This window comes from Rhinoderma darwinii, chromosome 2 (assembly GCF_050947455.1).
Source record: "Rhinoderma darwinii isolate aRhiDar2 chromosome 2, aRhiDar2.hap1, whole genome shotgun sequence".
Lineage (NCBI taxonomy): Eukaryota > Metazoa > Chordata > Amphibia > Anura > Rhinodermatidae > Rhinoderma > Rhinoderma darwinii.
The window spans coordinates 327,973,736-327,988,381 of record NC_134688.1 but is presented as its reverse complement, the minus strand read 5'-3'; the positions used below and the strand labels follow the sequence as shown (position 1 = coordinate 327,988,381).

Sequence of the window (14,646 nt, the reverse complement as noted above, 5' to 3'; positions counted from 1 at the left end):
TATGTCGTTTCGATTTTGTTTCACAATAGATTAAATAGGACTATGGATTAAAGCATTTAACGTCAATGGCCATTCTAAGCTGAATGTGCCTGCTCTCGTCAGATCGCAGAAGTTAGACAGCTTAAGGCCTCGCTAGTACCAGTGTGGGAGACTGTCTGGGAATCCATGGTGCGGTTGACTTTTTATTATGTCGTTTAGATTTTGTTTCACAATCGATTAAAAAGGACTATGGATTAAAGCATTTAATGTCAATGGCCATTCTAAGCTGAATGTGCCTGCTCTCGTCAGATCGCAGAAGTTACACAGCTTAAGGCCTCGCTAGTACCAGTGTGGGAGACTGTCTGGGAATCCGTGGTGCGGTTGACTTTTTATTATGTCGTTTAGATTTTGTTTCACAATAGATTAAATAGGACTATGGATTAAAGCATTTAACGTCAATGGCCATTCTAAGCTGAATGTGCCTGCTCTCGTCAGATCGCAGAAGTTACACAGCTTAAGGCCTCGCTAGTACCAGTGTGCGAGACTGTCTGGGAATCCGTGGTGTGGTTGACTTTTTATTATGTCGTTTAGATTTTGTTTCACAATCGATTAAAAAGGACTATGGATTAAAGCATTTAATGTCAATGGCCATTCTAAGCTGAATGTGCCTGCTCTCTTTAGATCGCAGAAGTTACACAGCTTAAGGCCTCGCTAGTACCATTGTGGGAGACTGTCAGGGAATCCGTGGTGCGGTCGACTTTTTATTATGTCGTTTAGATTTTGTTTCACAATCGATTAAAAAGGACTATGGATTAAAGCATTTAACGTCAATGGCCATTCTAAGCTGAATGTGCATGCTCTCGTCAGATCACAGAAGTTACACAGCTTAAGGCCTCGCTAGTACCAGTGTGGGAGACTGTCTGGGAATCCGTGGTGCAGTTGACTTTTTATTATGTAGTTTAGATTTTGTTTCACAATAGATTAAATAGGACTATGGATTAAAGCATTTAACGTCAATGGCCATTCTAAGCTGAATGTGCCTGCTCTCGTCAGAACGCAGAAGTTACACAGCTTAAGGCCTCACTAGTACCAGTGTGGGAGACTGTCTGGGAATCCGTGGTGCGGTTGAATTTTTATTATGTCGTTTAGATTTTGTTTCACAATCGATTAAAAAGGACTATGGATTAAAGCATTTAATGTCAATGGCCATTCTAAGCTGAATGTCCCTGCTCTCGTCAGATCGCAGAAGTTACACAGCTTAAGGCCTCGCTAGTACCAGTGTGGGAGACTGTCTGGGAATCCGTGGTGCGGTTGACCTTTTATTATGTCGTTTAGATTTTGTTTCACAATCGATTAAAAAGGACTATGGATTAAGACATTTAATGTCAATAGCCATTCTAAGCTGACTGTGCCTGCTCTCGTCAGATCGCAGAAGTTACACAGCTTAAGGCCTCGCTAGTACCAGTGTGGGAGACTGTCTGGGAATCCGTGGTGCGGTTGACTTTTTATTATGTCGTTTAGATTTTGTTTCACAATAGATTAAATAGGACTATGGATTAAAGCATTTAACGTCAATGGCCATTCTAAGCTGAATGTGCCTGCTCTCGTCAGATCGCAGAAGTTACACAGCTTAAGGCCTCGCTAGTACCATTGTGGGAGACTGTCAGGGAATCCGTGGTGCGGTCGACTTTTTATTATGTCGTTTAGATTTTGTTTCACAATCGATTAAAAAGGACTATGGATTAAAGCATTTGATGTCAATGGCCATTCTAAGCTGAATGTGCCTGCTCTCGTCAGATCACAGAAGTTACACAGCTTAAGGCCTCGCTAGTACCAGTGTGGGAGACTGTCTGGGAATCCGTGGTGCAGTTGACTTTTTATTATGTAGTTTAGATTTTGTTTCACAATAGATTAAATAGGACTATGGATTAAAGCATTTAACGTCAATGGCCATTCTAAGCTGAATGTGCCTGCTCTCGTCAGAACGCAGAAGTTACACAGCTTAAGGCCTCACTAGTACCAGTGTGGGAGACTGTCTGGGAATCCGTGGTGCGGTTGAATTTTTATTATGTCGTTTAGATTTTGTTTCACAATCGATTAAAAAGGACTATGGATTAAAGCATTTAGTGTCAATGGCCATTCTAAGCTCAATGTCCCTGCTCTTGTCAGATCGCAGAAGTTACACAGCTTAAGGCCTCGCTAGTACCAGTGTGGGAGACTGTCTGGGAATCCGTGGTGCGGTTGACTTTTTATTATGTCGTTTAGATTTTGTTTCACAATCGATTAAAAAGGACTATGGATTAAAGCATTTAATGTCAATGGCTATTCTAAGCTGAATGTGCCTGCTCTCGTTAGATCGCAGAAGTTACACAGCTTAACGCCTCATTAGTACCAGTGTGGGAGACTGTCTGGGAATCCGTGGTGCGGTTGACATTTTATTATGTCGTTTAGATTTTGTTTCACAATAGATTAAATAGGACTATGGATTAAAGCATTTAACGTCAATGGCCATTCTAAGCTGAATGTGCCTGCTCTCGTCAGATCGCAGAAGTTACACAGCTTAAGGCCTCGCTAGTACCAGTGTGGGAGACTGTCTGGGAATCCGTGGTGCGGTTGAATTTTTATTATGTCGTTTAGATTTTGTTTCACAATCGATTAAAAAGGACTATGGATTAAAGCATTTAATGTCAATGGCCATTCTAAGCTGAATGTCCCTGCTCTTGTCAGATCGCAGAAGTTACACAGCTTAAGGCCTCGCTAGTACCAGTGTGGGAGACTGTCTGGGAATCCGTGGTGCGGTTGACTTTTTATTATGTCGTTTAGATTTTGTTTCACAATCGATTAAAAATAATAATAAACTAAAGCTTTAAAAGTTAATAGCTATTCTTAGGTGAAATGTGCCTTTTCTCGTCAAATCGCAGATCAATAACACTTTAACACCTCGCTAGTACCAGTGTGGGAGACTTCCTGGGCTTCCGTGGTGCTGTTGAATTTTTATTATGTCGTTTAGATTTTGTTTCACAATCGATTAAAGCATTTAAAGTCAATGGCCATTCTTAGCTGAATGTCCCTGCTCTCGTCAGATCGCAGACGTTACACAGCTTAAGGCCTCGCTAGTACCAGTGTGGGAGACTGTCTGGGAATCCGTGGTGCGGTTGACTTTTTATTATGTTGTTTAGATTTTGTTTCACAATAGATTAAATAGGACTATGGATTAAGGCTTTTAATGTCAATGGCCATTCTAAGATGAATGTGCCTGCTCTCGTCAGATCGCAGAAGTTACACAGCTTAAGGCCTCGCTAGTACCAGTGTGGGAGACTGTCTGGGAATCCGTGGAGCGGTTGACTTTTTATTATGTCGTTTAGATTTTGTTTCACAATCGATTAAAAAGGACTATGGAATAAAGCATTTAATGTCAATGGCCATTCTAAGCTGAATGTGCATGCTCTCGTTAGATCGCAGAAGGTACACAGCTTAATGCCTCGCTAGTACCAGTGTGGGAGACTGTCTGGGAATCCGTGGTGCGGTTCAATTTTTATTATGTCGTTTAGATTTTGTTTCACAATCGATTAAAAAGGACTATGGATTAAAGCATTTAATGTCAATGGCCATTCTAAGCTGAATGTCCTTGCTCTTGTCAGATCGCAGAAGTTACACAGCTTAAGGCCTCGCTAGTACCAGTGTGGGAGACTGTCTGGGAATCCGTGGTGCGGTTGACTTCTTATTATGTCGTTTAGATTTTGTTTCACAATCGATTAAAAAGGACTATTGATTAAAGCATTTAATGTCAATAGCCATTCTAAGCTGAATGTGCCTGCTCTCGTTAGATCGCAGAAGTTACACAGCTTAAGGCCTCGCTAGTACCAGTGTGGGAGACTGTCTGGGAATCCATGGTGCGGTTGCCTTTTTATTATGTCGTTTAGAATTTGTTTCACAATCGATTAAAAATAATAATAAACTAAAGCTTTAAAAGTTAATAGCTATTCTTAGGTGAAATGTGCCTTTTCTTGTCAAATCGCAGATCAATAACACTTTAACACCTCGCTAGTACCAGTGTGGGAGACTTCCTGGGCTTCCGTGGTGCTGTTGACTTTTTATTATGTCGTTTAGAATTTCTTTCACAATTGTTTAAACATAAAAATAGACTAAAGCTTTAAAAGTTAATAGCCATTCTAAGCTTAAATGTGCCTTTTCTCGTCAAATCGCTGATATATAACACTTTAAGGCCTCGCTAGTACGAGTGTGAGAGACTGTCTGGGAATCCGAGGTGCGGTTGACTTTTTATTATGTCGTTTAGATTTGTTTCACAATCGATTAAAATGGACTATGGATTAAAGCATTTAATGTCAATGGCCGTTCTAAGCTGAATGTGCCTGCTCTTGTCAGGTCGCAGAAGTTATACAGCTTAAGGCCTCGCTAGTACCAGCGTGGGAATCTGTGGTGCGGTTGACTTTTTATTATGTCGTTTAGATTTTGTTTCACAATAGATTAAATAGGACTATGGATTAAAGCATTTAACGTCAATGGCCATTCTAAGCTGAATGTCCCTGCTCTCGTCAGATCGCAGAAGTTACACAGCTTAAGGCCTCGCTAGTACCAGTGTGGGAGACTGTCTGGGAATCTGTGGTGCGGTTGACTTTTTATTATGTCGTTTAGATTTTGTTTCACAATCGATTAAAAAGGACTATGGATTAAAGCATTTAATGTCAATGGCCATTCTAAGCTGAATGTCCCTGCTCTCGTCAGATCGCAGAAGTTACACAACTTAAGGCCTCGCTAGTACCAGTGTGGGAGACTGTCTGGGAATCCGTGGTCCGGTTGAAAGTTTATAATGTCGTTTAGATTTTGTTTCACAATCGATTAAAAAGGACTATGGATTAAAGCATTTAATGTCAATGGCCATTCTAAGCTGAATGTCCCTGCTCTCGTCAGATCGCAGAATTTACACAGCTTAAGGCCTCGCTAGTACCAGTGTGGGAGACTGTCTGGGAATCCGTGGTGCGGTTGACTTTTTATTATGTCGTTTAGATTTTGTTTCACAATCGATTAAAAAGGACTATGGATTAAAGCATTTAATGTCAATGGCCATTCTAAGCTGAATGTCCCTGCTATCGTCAGATCGAAGAAGTTACACAACTTAAGTCCTCGCTAGTACCAGTGTGGGAGACTGTCTGGGAATCCGTGGTGCGGTTGGCTTTTTTATTATGTCGTTTAGATTTTGTTTCACAATAGATTAAATAGGACTATGGATTAAAGCAGTTATTGTCAATGGCCATTCTAAGCTGAATGTGCCTGCTCTCGTCAGATCGCAGAAATTACACAGCTTAAGGCCTTTCTAGTACCAGTGTGGGAGACTGTCTGGGAATCCATGGTGCGGTTGAGGTTTTATTATGTCGTTTAGAATTTCTTTCACAATTGTTTAAAAATAAAAATAGACTAAAGCTTTAAAAGTTAATAGCCATTCTAAGCTTAAATGTGCATTTTCTCGTCAAATCGCAGATATATAACACTTTAAGGCCTCGCTAGTACGAGTGTGAGAGACTGTCTGGGAATCCGAGGTGCGGTTGACTTTTTATTACGTCGTTTAGATTTTGTTTCACAATCGATTAAAAAGGACTATGGATTAAAGCATTTAATGTCAATGGCCATTCTAAGCTGAATGTGCCTGCTCTCGTCAGATCGCAGAAGTTACACAGCTTAAGGCCTCGCTAGTATCAGTGTGGGAGACTGTCTGGGAATCCGTGGTGCGGTTGACTTTTTATTAAGTCGTTTAGATTTTGTTTCACAATCGATTAAAAAGGACTATGGATTAAAGCATTTAATGTCAATGGCCATTCTAAGCTGAATGTGCCTGCTCTCGTCAGATCGCAGAAGTTACACAGCTTAAGGCATCGCTAGTACCAGCGTGGGAAACTGTCTGGGAATCCGTGGTGCGGTTGACTTTTTATTATGTCGTTTAGATTTTGTTTCACAATAGATTAAATAGGACTATGGATTAAAGCATTTAACGTCAATGGCCATTCTAAGCGTAATGTGCCTGCTCTCGTCAGATCGCAGAAGTTACACAGCTTAAGGCCTCGCTAGTACCAGTGTGGGAGACTGTCTGGGAATCCGTGGTGCGGTTGACTTTTTATTATGTTGTTTAGATTTTGTTTCACAATAGATTAAATAGGACTATGGATTAAAGCATTTAATGTCAATGGCCATTCTAAGCTGAATGTGCCTGCTCTCGTCAGATCGCAGAAATTACACAGCTTAAGGCCTCGCTAGTACCAGTGTGGGAGACTGTCTGGGAATCCGTGGTGCGGTTGAATTTTTATTATGTCGTTTAGATTTTGTTTCACAATCGATTAAAAAGGACTATGGATTAAAACATTTAAAGTCAATGGCCATTCTAAGCTGAATGTCCCTGCTCTCGTCAGATCGCAGAAGTTACACAGCTTAAGGCCTTGCTAGTACCAGTGTGGGAGACTGTCTGGGAATCCGTGGTGCGTTTGACTTTTTATTATGTCGTTTAGATTTTGTTTCACAATAGATTAAATAGGACTATGGATTAAGGCTTTTAATGTCAATGGCCATTCTAAGCTGAATGTGCCTGCTCTCGTCAGATCGCAGAAGTTACACAGCTTAAGGCCTCGCTAGTACCAGTGTGGGAGACTGTCTGGGAATCCGTGGTGCGGTTGACTTTTTATTATGTCGTTTAGATTTTGTTTCACAATAGATTAAATAGGACTATGGATTAAAGCATTTAATGTCAATGGCCATTCTAAGCTGAATGTGCTTGCTCTCGTCAGATCGCAGAAGTTACACAGCTTAAGGCCTCGCTAGTACCAATGTGGGAGACTGTCTGGGAATCCGTGGTGCGGCTGCCTTTTCATTATGTTGTTTAGATTTTGTTTCACAATAGATTAAATAGGACTATAGATTAAAGCAGTTATTGTCAATGGCCATTCTAAGTTGAATGTGCCTGCTCTCGTCAGATCGCAGAAGTTACACAGCTTAAGGCCTCGCTAGTACCAGTGTGGGAGACTGTCTGGGAATCCATGGTGTGGTTGACTTTTTATTATGTCGTTTAGAATTTGTTTCACAATCGATTAAAAATAATAATAAACTAAAGCTTTAAAAGTTAATGGCTATTCTTAGGTGAAATGTGCCTTTTTTCGTAAAATCGCAGGTCAATAACACTTTAACACCTCGCTAGTACCAGTGTGGGAGACTTTCTGGGCTTCCGTGGTGCTGTTGACTTTTTATTATGTCGTTTAGAATTTCTTTCACAATTGTTTAAAAATAAAAATAGACTAAAGCTTTAAAAGTTAATAGCCATTCTAAGCTTAAATGTGCCTTTTCTCGTCAAATCGCAGATATATAACACTTTAAGGCCTCGCTACTACGAGTGTGAGAGACTGTCCGAGGTGCGGTTGACTTTTTATTATGTCGTTTAGATTTGTTTCACAATCGATTAAAATGGACTATGGATTAAAGCATTTAATGTCAATGGCCATTCTAAGCTGAATGTGCCTTGTCTTGTCAGATCGCAGAAGTTACACAGCTTAAGGCCTTGCTAGTACCAGTGTGGGAGACTGTCTGGGAATCCGTGGTGCGGTTGACTTTTTATTATGTCGTTTAGATTTTGTTTCACAATCGATTAAAAAGGACTATGGATTAAAGCACTTAATGTCAATTGCCATTATAAGCTGAATGTGCCTGCTCTCGTCAGATCGCAGAACTTACACAGCTTAAGGCCTCCCTAGTACCAGTGTGGGAGACTGTCTGGGAATCCGTGGTGCGGTTGACTTTTTATTATGTCGTTTAGATTTTGTTTCACAATCGATTAAAAAGGACTATGGATTAAAGCATTTAAAGTCAATGGCTATTCTAAGCTGAATGTTCCTGCTCTCGTTAGATCGCAGAAGTTACACAGCTTAACGCCTCGCTAGTACCAGTGTGGGAGACTGTCTGGGAATCCGTGGTGCGGTTGACTTTTTATTATGTCGTTTAGATTTTGTTTCACAATCGATTAAAAAGGACTATGGATTAAAGCAATTAATGTCAATGGCCATTCTAAGCTGAATGTGCCTGCTCTCGTCAGATCGCAGAAGTTAAACAGCTTAAGGCCTCGCTAGTACCAGTGTGGGAGACTGTCTGGGAATCCGTGGTGCGGTTGACTTTTTATTATGTCGTTTAGATTTTGTTTCACAATCGATTAAAAAGGACTATGGATTAAAGCATTTAATGTCAATGGCCATTTTAAGCTGAATGTCCCTGCTCTCGTCAGATCGCAGAAGTTACACAACTTAAGTCCTCGCTAGTACCAGTGTGGGAGACTGTCTGGGAATCCGTGGTGCGGTTGGCTTTTTTATTATGTCGTTTAGATTTTGTTTCACAATAGATTAAATAGGACTATGGATTAAAGCAGTTATTGTCAATGGCCATTCTAAGCTGAATGTGCCTGCTCTCGTCAGATCGCAGAAGTTACACAGCTTAAGGCCTCGCTAGTACCAGTGTGGGAGACTGTCTGGGAATCCATGGTGCGGTTGAGGTTTTATTATGTCGTTTAGAATTTCTTTCACAATTGTTTAAAAATAAAAATAGACTAAAGCTTTAAAAGTTAATAGCCATTCTAAGCTTAAATGTGCCTTTTCTCGTCAAATCGCAGATATATAACACTTTAAGGCCTCGCTAGTACGAGTGTGAGAGACTGTCTGGGAATCCGAGGTGCGGTTGACTTTTTATTATGTCGTTTAGATTTTGTTTCACAATCGATTAAAAAGGACTATGGATTAAAGCATTTAATGTCAATGGCCATTCTAAGTTGAATGTGCCTGCTCTCGTCAGATCGCAGAAGTTACACAGCTTAAGGCCTCGCTAGTATCAGTGTGGGAGACTGTCTGGGAATCCATGGTGCGGTTGACTTTTCATTATGTCGTTTCGATTTTGTTTCACAATCGATTAAAAAGGACTATGGATTAAAGCATTTAATGTCAATGGCCATTCTAAGCTGAATGTGCCTGCTTTCGTCAGATCGCAGAAGTTACACAGCTTAAGGCCTCGCTAGTACCAGCGTGGGAGACTGTCTGGGAATCCGTGGTGCGGTTGACTTTTTATTATGTCGTTTAGATTTTGTTTCGCAATAGATTAAATAGGACTATGGATTAAAGCATTTAACGTCAATGGCCATTCTAAGCTGAATGTGCCTGCTCTCGTCAGATCGCAGAAGTTACACAGCTTAAGGCCTCGCTAGTACCAGTGTGGGAGACTGTCTGGGAATCCGTGGTGCGGCTGCCTTTTCATTATGTTGTTTAGATTTTGTTTCACAATAGATTAAATAGGACTATAGATTAAAGCAGTTATTGTCAATGGCCGTTCTAAGTTGAATGTACCTGCTCTCGTCAGATCGCAGAAGTTACACAGCTTAAGGCCTCGCTAGTACCAGTGTGGGAGACTGTCTGGGAATCCATGGTGCGGTTGACTTTTTATTATGTCGTTTAGAATTTGTTTCACAATCGATTAAAAATAATAATAAACTAAAGCTTTAAAAGTTAATGGCTATTCTTAGGTGAAATGTGCCTTTTTTCGTAAAATCGCAGGTCAATAACACTTTAACACCTCGCTAGTACCAGTGTGGGAGACTTTCTGGGCTTCCGTGGTGCTGTTGACTTTTTATTATGTCGTTTAGAATTTCTTTCACAATTGTTTAAAAATAAAAATAGACTAAAGCTTTAAAAGTTAATAGCCATTCTAAGTTTAAATGTGCCTTTTCTCGTCAAATCGCAGATATATAACACTTTAAGGCCTCGCTACTACGAGTGTGAGAGACTGTCCGAGGTGCGGTTGACTTTTTATTGTCGTTTAGATTTGTTTCACAATCGATTAAAATGGACTATGGATTAAAGCATTTAATGTCAATGGCCATTCTAAGCTGAATGTGCATGCTCTTGTCAGTTCGCAGAAGTTACACAGTTTAAGGCCTTGCTAGTACCAGTGTGGGAGACTGTCTGGGAATCCGTGGTGCGGTTGACTTTTTATTATGTCGTTTAGATTTTGTTTCACAATCGATTAAAAAGGACTATGGATTAAAGCACTTAATGTCAATTGTCATTATAAGCTGAATGTGCCTGCTCTCGTCAGATCGCAGAACTTACACAGCTTAAGGCCTCGCTAGTACCAGTGTGGGAGACTGTCTGGGAATCCGTGGTGCGGTTGACTTTTTATTATGTCGTTTCGATTTTGTTTCACAATCGATTAAAAAGGACTATGGATTAAAGCATTTAATGTCAATGGCCATTCTAAGCTGAATGTGCCTGCTCTCGTCAGATCGCAGAAGTTACACAGCTTAAGGCATCGCTAGTACCAGTGTGGGAGACTGTCTGGGAATCCGTGGTGCGGTTGACTTTTTATTATGTCGTTTAGATTTTGTTTCACAATAGATTAAATAGGACTATGGATTAAAGCATTTAACGTCAATGGCCATTCTAAGCTGAATGTGCCTGCTCTCGTCAGATCGCAGAAGTTACACAGCTTAAGGCCTCGCTAGAACCAGTGTGGGAGACTGTCTGGGAATCCGTGGTGCGGTTGACTTTTTATTATGTCGTTTAGATTTTGTTTCACAATAGATTAAATAGGACTATGGATTAAGGCTTTTAATGTAAAAGGCCATTCTAAGCTGAATGTTCCTGCTCTCGTCAGATCGCAGAAGTTACACAGCTTAAGGCCTCGCTAGTACCAGTGTGGGAGACTGTCTGGGACTCCGTGGTGCGGTTGACTTTTCATTATGTCGTTTAGATTTTGTTTCACAATAGATTAAATAGGACTATGGATTAAACCAGTTATTGTCAATGGCCATTCTAAGCTGAATGTGCCTGCTCTCGTCAGATCGCAGAAGTTACACAGCTTAAGGCCTCGCTAGTACCAGTGTGGGAGACTGTCTGGGAATCCATGGTGCGGTTGACTTTTTATTATGTCGTTTAGAATTTGTTTCACAATCGATTAAAAAGGACTATGGATTAAAGCATTTAATGTCAAAGGCCATTCTAAGATGAACGTGCCTGCTCTCGTCAGATCGCAGCAGTTACACAACTTAAGGCCTCGCTAGTACCAGTGTGGGAGACTGTCTGGGAATCCGTGGTGCAGTTGACTTTTTATTATGTCGTTTAGATTTTGTTTCACAATAGATTAAAAATAAAAATAGACTAAAGCTTTAAAAGTTAATAGCCATTCTAAGCTTAAATGTGCCTTTTCTCGTCAAATCGCAGATATATAACACTTTAAGGCCTCGCTAGTACGAGTGTGAGAGACTGTCTGGGAATCCGAGGTGCGGTTGACTTTTTATTATGTAGTTTAGATTTGTTTCACAATCGATTAAAATGGACTATGGATTAAAGCATTTAATGTCAATGGCCATTCTAAGCTGAATGAGCCTGCTCTCGTCAGATCGCAGAAGTTACACAGCTTAAGGCCTCGCTAGTACCATTGTGGGAGACTGGAAATCAGTGGTGCAGTTGACTTTTTATTATGTCGTTTAGATTTTGTTTCACAATCGATTAAAAAGGACTATGGATTAAAGCATTTAATGTCAATGGCCGTTCTAAGCTGATTGTGCCTGCTCTCGTCAGATCGCAGAAGTTACACAGCTTAAGGCCTCGCTAGTAACAGTGTGGGAGACTGTCTGGGAATCCGTGGTGCGGTTGACTTTTTATTATGTCGTTTAGATTTTGTTTCACAATAGATTAAATAGGACTATGGATTAAAGCATTTAACGTCAATGGCCATTCTAGGCTGAATGTGCCTGCTCTCGTCAGATCGCAGAAGTTACACAGCTTAAGGCCTTGCTATTACCTATGTGGGAGACTGTCTGGGAATCCGTGGTGCGGTTGACTTTTTATTATGTCGTTTAGATTTTGTTTCACAATAGATTAAATAGGACTATGGATTAAAGCATTTAACGTCAATGGCCATTCTAAGCTGAATGTGCCTGCTCTCGTCAGATCGCAGAAGTTACACAGCTTAAGGCCTTGCTAGTACCAGTGTGGGAGACTGTCTGGGAATCCGTGGTGCGGTTGAATTTTTATTATGTCGTTTAGATTTTGTTTCACAATCGATTAAAAAGGACTATGGATTAAAGCATTTAATGTCAATGGCCATTCTAAGCTGAATGTCCCTGCTCTCGTCAGATCGCAGAAGTTACACAGCTTAAGGCCTCGCTAGTACCAGTGTGGGAGACTGTCTGGGAATCCGTGGTGCGGTTGACATTTTATTATGTCGTTTAGATTTTGTTTCACAATAGATTAAATAGGACTATGGATTAAAGCTTTTAATGTCAAAGGCCATTCTAAGCTGAATGTGCCTGCTCTCGTCAGATCGCAGAAGTTACACAGCTTAAGGCCTCACTAGTACCAGTGTGGGAGACTGTCTGGGAATCCGTGGTGCGGTTGACTTTTTATTATGTAGTTTAGATTTTGTTTCACAATCGATTAAAAACGACTATGGATTAAAGCATTTAATGTCAATGGCCATTCTAAGCTGAATGTGCCTGCTCTCGTCAGATCGCAGAAGTTACACAGCTTAAGGCCTCGCTAGTACCAGTGTGGGAGACTATCTTTTTATTATGTTGTTTAGATTTTGTTTCTCAATAGATTAAATAGGACTATGGATTAAAGCAGTTATTGTCAATGGCCATTCTAAGCTGAATGTGCCTGCTCTCATCTGATCGCAGAAGTTACACAGCTTAAGGCCTCGCTAGTACCAGTGTGGGAGACTGTCTGGGAATCCATGGTGCAGTTGACTTTTTATTATGTCGTTTAGAATTTGTTTCACAATCGATTAAAAATAATAATAAACTAAAGCTTTAAAAGTTAATGGCTATTCTTAGGTGAAATGTGCCTTTTCTCGTCAAATCGCAGATCAATAACACTTTAACACCTCGCTAGTACCAGTGTGGGAGACTTTCTGGGCTTCCGTGGTGCTGTTGACTTTTTATTATGTCGTTTAGACTTTCTTTCACAATTGTTTAAAAATAAAAATAGACTAAAGCTTTAAAAGTTAATAGACATTCTAAGCTTAAATGTGCCTTTTCTCGTCAAATCGCAGATATATAACACTTTAAGGCCTCGCTAGTACGAGTGTGAGAGACTGTCTGGGAATCCGAGGTGCGGTTGACTTTTTATTATGTCGTTTAGATTTGTTTCACAATCGATTAAAATGGACTATGGATTAAAGCATTTAATGTCAATGGCCATTCTAAGCTGAATGTGCCTGCTCTCGTCAGATCGCAGAAGTTACACAGCTTAAGGCCTCGCTAGTACCAGTGTGGGAGACTGGCTGGGAATCCGTGGTGCGGTTGACTTTTTATTATGTTGTTTAGATTTTGTTTCACAATAGATTAAATAGGACTATGGATTAAGGCTTTTAATGTCAAAAGCCATTCTAAGCTGAATGTGCCTGCTCTCGTCAGATCGCAGAAGTTACACAGCTTAAGCCCTCGCTAGTACCAGTGTGGGAGACTGTCTGGGAATCCGTGGTGCGGTTGCCTTTTATTATGTCGTTTAGATTTTGTTTCACAATAGATTAAATAGCACTATGGATTAAAGCAGTTATTGTCAATGGCCATTCTAAGCTGAATGTGCCTGCTCTCGTCTGATCGCAGAAGTTATACAGCTTAAGGCCTCGCTAGTACCAGTGTGGGAGACTGTCTGGGAATCCATGGTGCAGTTGACTTTTTATTATGTCGTTTAGATTTTGTTTCACAATAGATTAAATAGGACTATGGATTAAGGCTTTTAATGTCAATGGCCATTCTAAGCTGAATGTGCCTGCTCTCGTCAGATCGCAGAAGTTACACAGCTTAAGGCCTCGCTAGTACCAGTGTGGGAGACTGTCTGGGAATCCGTGGTGCGGTTGACTTTTTATTATGTCGTTTAGATTTTGTTTCACAATCGATTAAAAAGGACTATGGATTAAAGCATTTAATGTCAATCGCCATTCTAAGCTGAATGTGCCTGCTCTCGTCAGATCGCAGAAGTTACACCGCTTAAGCCCTCGCTAGTACCAATGTGGGAGACTGTCTGGGAATCCGTGGTGCGGCTGCCTTTTCATTATGTTGTTTAGATTTTGTTTTACAATAGATTAAATAGGACTATAGCTTAAAGCAGTTATTGTCAATGGCCATTCTAAGTTGAATGTGCCTGCTCTCGTCAGATCGCAGAAATTACACAGCTTAAGGCCTCGCTAGTACCAGTGTGGGAGACTGTCTGGGAATCCATGGTGCGGTTGACTTTTTATTATGTCGTTTAGAATTTGTTTCACAATCGATTAAAAATAATAATAAACTAAAGCTTTAAAAGTTAATGGCTATTCTTAGGTGAAATGTGCCTTTTTTCGTAAAATCGAAGGTCAATAACACTTTAACACCTCGCTAGTACCAGTGTGGGAGACTTTCTGGGCTTCCGTGGTGCTGTTGACTTTTTATTATGTCGTTTAGAATTTCTTTCACAATTGTTTAAAAATAAAAATAGACTAAAGCTTTAAAAGTTAATAGCCATTCTAAGCTTAAATGTGCCTTTTCTCGTCAAATCGCAGATATATAACACTTTAAGGCCTCGCTACTACGAGTGTGAGAGACTGTCCGAGGTGCGGTTGACTTTTTATTATGTCGTTTAGATTTGTTTAACA

General features: G+C 40.4%; 52 pseudogenes; all 52 read left to right on the top strand.

The window, feature by feature from the left end:
• The first annotated feature begins 61 nt into the window (after nt 1-61).
• Nucleotides 62-180, top strand: LOC142745109 (5S ribosomal RNA; annotated as a pseudogene).
• A 67-nt stretch (nt 181-247) lies between these two features.
• Nucleotides 248-366, top strand: LOC142747274 (5S ribosomal RNA; annotated as a pseudogene).
• A 67-nt stretch (nt 367-433) lies between these two features.
• Nucleotides 434-552, top strand: LOC142746574 (5S ribosomal RNA; annotated as a pseudogene).
• A 67-nt stretch (nt 553-619) lies between these two features.
• Nucleotides 620-738, top strand: LOC142746584 (5S ribosomal RNA; annotated as a pseudogene).
• Nucleotides 739-805: 67 nt separating this feature from the next.
• On the top strand, nt 806-924 carry LOC142746525 (5S ribosomal RNA; annotated as a pseudogene).
• Nucleotides 925-991: 67 nt separating this feature from the next.
• Nucleotides 992-1,110, top strand: LOC142744603 (5S ribosomal RNA; annotated as a pseudogene).
• A 67-nt stretch (nt 1,111-1,177) lies between these two features.
• Nucleotides 1,178-1,296, top strand: LOC142743806 (5S ribosomal RNA; annotated as a pseudogene).
• A 67-nt stretch (nt 1,297-1,363) lies between these two features.
• LOC142744350 (5S ribosomal RNA) lies at nt 1,364-1,482 on the top strand (annotated as a pseudogene).
• Nucleotides 1,483-1,549: 67 nt separating this feature from the next.
• Nucleotides 1,550-1,668, top strand: LOC142745744 (5S ribosomal RNA; annotated as a pseudogene).
• Nucleotides 1,669-1,735: 67 nt separating this feature from the next.
• LOC142745078 (5S ribosomal RNA) lies at nt 1,736-1,854 on the top strand (annotated as a pseudogene).
• A 67-nt stretch (nt 1,855-1,921) lies between these two features.
• LOC142744602 (5S ribosomal RNA) lies at nt 1,922-2,040 on the top strand (annotated as a pseudogene).
• A 67-nt stretch (nt 2,041-2,107) lies between these two features.
• LOC142746721 (5S ribosomal RNA) lies at nt 2,108-2,226 on the top strand (annotated as a pseudogene).
• A 67-nt stretch (nt 2,227-2,293) lies between these two features.
• LOC142746891 (5S ribosomal RNA) lies at nt 2,294-2,412 on the top strand (annotated as a pseudogene).
• A 67-nt stretch (nt 2,413-2,479) lies between these two features.
• On the top strand, nt 2,480-2,598 carry LOC142744827 (5S ribosomal RNA; annotated as a pseudogene).
• Nucleotides 2,599-2,665: 67 nt separating this feature from the next.
• Nucleotides 2,666-2,784, top strand: LOC142745509 (5S ribosomal RNA; annotated as a pseudogene).
• Nucleotides 2,785-3,021: 237 nt separating this feature from the next.
• On the top strand, nt 3,022-3,140 carry LOC142745432 (5S ribosomal RNA; annotated as a pseudogene).
• A 67-nt stretch (nt 3,141-3,207) lies between these two features.
• LOC142745967 (5S ribosomal RNA) lies at nt 3,208-3,326 on the top strand (annotated as a pseudogene).
• Nucleotides 3,327-3,579: 253 nt separating this feature from the next.
• On the top strand, nt 3,580-3,698 carry LOC142746240 (5S ribosomal RNA; annotated as a pseudogene).
• Nucleotides 3,699-3,765: 67 nt separating this feature from the next.
• Nucleotides 3,766-3,884, top strand: LOC142746479 (5S ribosomal RNA; annotated as a pseudogene).
• Nucleotides 3,885-4,498: 614 nt separating this feature from the next.
• On the top strand, nt 4,499-4,617 carry LOC142744516 (5S ribosomal RNA; annotated as a pseudogene).
• A 253-nt stretch (nt 4,618-4,870) lies between these two features.
• LOC142744878 (5S ribosomal RNA) lies at nt 4,871-4,989 on the top strand (annotated as a pseudogene).
• A 254-nt stretch (nt 4,990-5,243) lies between these two features.
• Nucleotides 5,244-5,362, top strand: LOC142746361 (5S ribosomal RNA; annotated as a pseudogene).
• A 254-nt stretch (nt 5,363-5,616) lies between these two features.
• LOC142744623 (5S ribosomal RNA) lies at nt 5,617-5,735 on the top strand (annotated as a pseudogene).
• Nucleotides 5,736-5,802: 67 nt separating this feature from the next.
• LOC142746005 (5S ribosomal RNA) lies at nt 5,803-5,921 on the top strand (annotated as a pseudogene).
• A 67-nt stretch (nt 5,922-5,988) lies between these two features.
• On the top strand, nt 5,989-6,107 carry LOC142745755 (5S ribosomal RNA; annotated as a pseudogene).
• Nucleotides 6,108-6,174: 67 nt separating this feature from the next.
• LOC142744636 (5S ribosomal RNA) lies at nt 6,175-6,293 on the top strand (annotated as a pseudogene).
• A 67-nt stretch (nt 6,294-6,360) lies between these two features.
• On the top strand, nt 6,361-6,479 carry LOC142745844 (5S ribosomal RNA; annotated as a pseudogene).
• Nucleotides 6,480-6,546: 67 nt separating this feature from the next.
• LOC142747273 (5S ribosomal RNA) lies at nt 6,547-6,665 on the top strand (annotated as a pseudogene).
• Nucleotides 6,666-6,732: 67 nt separating this feature from the next.
• LOC142746878 (5S ribosomal RNA) lies at nt 6,733-6,851 on the top strand (annotated as a pseudogene).
• Nucleotides 6,852-6,918: 67 nt separating this feature from the next.
• On the top strand, nt 6,919-7,037 carry LOC142746438 (5S ribosomal RNA; annotated as a pseudogene).
• An 804-nt stretch (nt 7,038-7,841) lies between these two features.
• LOC142746706 (5S ribosomal RNA) lies at nt 7,842-7,960 on the top strand (annotated as a pseudogene).
• A 67-nt stretch (nt 7,961-8,027) lies between these two features.
• On the top strand, nt 8,028-8,146 carry LOC142747275 (5S ribosomal RNA; annotated as a pseudogene).
• Nucleotides 8,147-8,400: 254 nt separating this feature from the next.
• Nucleotides 8,401-8,519, top strand: LOC142746871 (5S ribosomal RNA; annotated as a pseudogene).
• A 254-nt stretch (nt 8,520-8,773) lies between these two features.
• On the top strand, nt 8,774-8,892 carry LOC142746699 (5S ribosomal RNA; annotated as a pseudogene).
• A 67-nt stretch (nt 8,893-8,959) lies between these two features.
• LOC142744492 (5S ribosomal RNA) lies at nt 8,960-9,078 on the top strand (annotated as a pseudogene).
• Nucleotides 9,079-9,145: 67 nt separating this feature from the next.
• On the top strand, nt 9,146-9,264 carry LOC142745862 (5S ribosomal RNA; annotated as a pseudogene).
• Nucleotides 9,265-9,331: 67 nt separating this feature from the next.
• LOC142746104 (5S ribosomal RNA) lies at nt 9,332-9,450 on the top strand (annotated as a pseudogene).
• A 616-nt stretch (nt 9,451-10,066) lies between these two features.
• LOC142746646 (5S ribosomal RNA) lies at nt 10,067-10,185 on the top strand (annotated as a pseudogene).
• A 67-nt stretch (nt 10,186-10,252) lies between these two features.
• Nucleotides 10,253-10,371, top strand: LOC142745303 (5S ribosomal RNA; annotated as a pseudogene).
• A 67-nt stretch (nt 10,372-10,438) lies between these two features.
• Nucleotides 10,439-10,557, top strand: LOC142746059 (5S ribosomal RNA; annotated as a pseudogene).
• Nucleotides 10,558-10,810: 253 nt separating this feature from the next.
• LOC142745141 (5S ribosomal RNA) lies at nt 10,811-10,929 on the top strand (annotated as a pseudogene).
• A 67-nt stretch (nt 10,930-10,996) lies between these two features.
• LOC142746832 (5S ribosomal RNA) lies at nt 10,997-11,115 on the top strand (annotated as a pseudogene).
• A 435-nt stretch (nt 11,116-11,550) lies between these two features.
• On the top strand, nt 11,551-11,669 carry LOC142746736 (5S ribosomal RNA; annotated as a pseudogene).
• Nucleotides 11,670-11,736: 67 nt separating this feature from the next.
• LOC142746931 (5S ribosomal RNA) lies at nt 11,737-11,855 on the top strand (annotated as a pseudogene).
• Nucleotides 11,856-11,922: 67 nt separating this feature from the next.
• On the top strand, nt 11,923-12,041 carry LOC142745614 (5S ribosomal RNA; annotated as a pseudogene).
• A 67-nt stretch (nt 12,042-12,108) lies between these two features.
• On the top strand, nt 12,109-12,227 carry LOC142744196 (5S ribosomal RNA; annotated as a pseudogene).
• A 67-nt stretch (nt 12,228-12,294) lies between these two features.
• LOC142745347 (5S ribosomal RNA) lies at nt 12,295-12,413 on the top strand (annotated as a pseudogene).
• Nucleotides 12,414-12,643: 230 nt separating this feature from the next.
• On the top strand, nt 12,644-12,762 carry LOC142744713 (5S ribosomal RNA; annotated as a pseudogene).
• Nucleotides 12,763-13,202: 440 nt separating this feature from the next.
• On the top strand, nt 13,203-13,321 carry LOC142744125 (5S ribosomal RNA; annotated as a pseudogene).
• A 252-nt stretch (nt 13,322-13,573) lies between these two features.
• LOC142745274 (5S ribosomal RNA) lies at nt 13,574-13,692 on the top strand (annotated as a pseudogene).
• A 67-nt stretch (nt 13,693-13,759) lies between these two features.
• On the top strand, nt 13,760-13,878 carry LOC142747265 (5S ribosomal RNA; annotated as a pseudogene).
• A 253-nt stretch (nt 13,879-14,131) lies between these two features.
• LOC142745627 (5S ribosomal RNA) lies at nt 14,132-14,250 on the top strand (annotated as a pseudogene).
• The last annotated feature ends 396 nt before the right edge of the window (nt 14,251-14,646 follow it).